Source organism: Saccopteryx bilineata, chromosome X, assembly GCF_036850765.1.
Source record: "Saccopteryx bilineata isolate mSacBil1 chromosome X, mSacBil1_pri_phased_curated, whole genome shotgun sequence".
NCBI classification, from domain to species: Eukaryota; Metazoa; Chordata; class Mammalia; order Chiroptera; family Emballonuridae; genus Saccopteryx; species Saccopteryx bilineata.
The window spans coordinates 12,330,893-12,333,365 of record NC_089502.1 but is presented as its reverse complement, the minus strand read 5'-3'; positions in this window follow the sequence as shown (position 1 = coordinate 12,333,365).

Sequence of the window (2,473 nt, the reverse complement as noted above, 5' to 3'; positions counted from 1 at the left end):
TTTTTTTTTTTTCAGGATTACTTTGGCTATTCGAGGTTTTTTATGGTTCCATACAAACTTGGTGATATTTTGTCCTATTCCTCTAAAAAAAATGCCATTGGGATTTTGATGATGATTACATTAATTTATATATTGCTTTGGGTAATATGGCCACTTTTTATTCTTATAATATAGATTTTTTTCTAGAATGCATTTAGGTTACTTGCAAACAGTTTGAGCCTTTTAAGGCTTAACCTTTATAATGTGGTAGGAAGGTCTGAAACAGTGTTCAGTCTATTCCCCACAACTGAGGGAAGGTTTTTCTGAGTGCTCTACCCAATGTCCCAGAATTCCAAGTTTTTTCAATCAGGCGGATTTGGAACAGGCACTATACTCACTCTGTGTAAGTGCTAAAACAGTGTTACTTCTGATCCTTTGGAGTTGTTCTTTCTCCAATGTCAGATAATTTCCTCACAGGTGCTGTTTATTACTCCGCTGAGTAGTGTTGAGGAAACTTCTATGGAAATCTAGAATTTTCTTTCTACACAACTCTTGACTCTCTGCTACTCTGTTCTTAGAATGAACTCTAACTTCCTTACTCTTTCCATATTATCATCTCCATCCCCTTAACTCAGGGAGTCTGTCAGAATTTGCCTGAGCACCACCTTCTTGTGCCATGACCTGGAAGATCTTTCAAGGTAGTAAACTGGGGCAATCATAGAGCTCACTTTATCTTTTTTCCACATCTCAGAGATTACTATTCTTTATTTTCTTATGCCCAATGTCTTGAAAATTGTTTTTTCATGTATTTTCATCTATAACTTGATTATTTCATGGAGAAGAGTAAATCTTGCTTCTCTTTCTCATCTTAACCAAATACAGGAGTCCATCATCAAAGAAACTCTTCTAGCAATATTTCAGCTTTTTCTTTAATACTGCCAGAGCTCTTAATCTTAAGCAGGTCCCAGATACTTCATTTAACTGCACACCTCATGTATCAATGGGTTCCATTCAGAACACATACAGAAAAAGAATTCTTTGTGTCTAAAAGAAGGAAATAAATTATATATTTTACAGCTTTGTCTTTACTCTGATGGATACTATCTTTTTCTCTTCAGATTGGAAAACTCATGTCTCTCTTGGCTACAGGCTCTTATAATTTGTTTTGAATAAATTTTGGTGTATTCTTCAAAAAAAAACAACTTCATCATAGTACTTCATCATTTGACAGGTCTTTCTTGATTGCCTTAGCTTATTTTTTTTAACATTAGACATACTTAGAAAAGATTCCATGGAATATCAGTATGATGCAGGGATCTTAAAATTCCCCATGGCTACTCAAACACACTCAGTGTTAAAGGAAGCATGATAGAGAGAAAGTTGAAATGGAAAACTGTAGTCTTAGCTGATTAATTATAAAATATTTGCTGTACAACCATGTGAATAGCAGTTTCAGGCCCATTTCTGGGAACTTGTAAAGGGTCTGTATAAATTACGGGACCTGAAGCTTTAATGTTCATTGCCTATATGGCAAATACACCTTTGCATGTATCATTTTGACCTTTTGCCTAAGTCCATATGCTAGAATCTTCCATTTAGAGTTCATCTCCGTCTCTCCAGTGACTCTTTGCCAAGCAACTCATCACTGATTTTGAACTTTATCTTAGTTGGTATTGGTCACTCAACTATATGCTTTCCAAAATACACAACTTTCCTATAATCTTACCCTAGTCAAGCTTTCACCTAGTGCTACTGTAAAGACCAGCACTAAGTGTTGTTCAACTGTGGATATTGTTGACAAGTATAGAATGTGGTTCTTGAAAGTACAGTAGGATAGATTTAAGCAGAAAATGTTACAAATGAATACTGGAGAAAAAAATAAGTAGACCAGTTTGAATGGCACGACAAGGGTGATAAATGAAGTATAGTTCCCAGAGTCACAGATCAGGAACAAACTGAATATTGGTAGAAGCATATCAAAAACTAGCAAATTTACTTGGACTCCACTGTGTGTCCACAATTCATTTTTATGAACCAATGAATGTATGATAGTTTCATGAAGTTAATCAGTATGTAAATATTAAGAATTAGTCAATTCATTTAAACAAAACCCCTTATAAAGCAAACCTCCCCACCTCTATGAGTGCTGAACATTATGACTCGGGCTCCAGCTTTTAACTACATCTTTAGAAAACCTGAACTTTAAGCAAATTAAAGACAGGAATGGTTTCATCAGCAACTAGCAATGACTAGCACAGAATAAAAGTTTAGTGAATATATGTTAAATCAAATTTATTACTCTGCCTTGCACTGATCTATACATTTCTGTCTCTCCCACTGGATTGGGATCATTCCACCCCCAGTGTTTATCAGTTTGTCTAAAATGTTGTAAATTTTTGATAAAAGGCTTCTGGATAAATAGAAAACCTTGGAAGTTCAGTCCAATGCTTTGTAAAACAACTCATGGCAAAAGTGGCACTGCTTAAAGATTCTA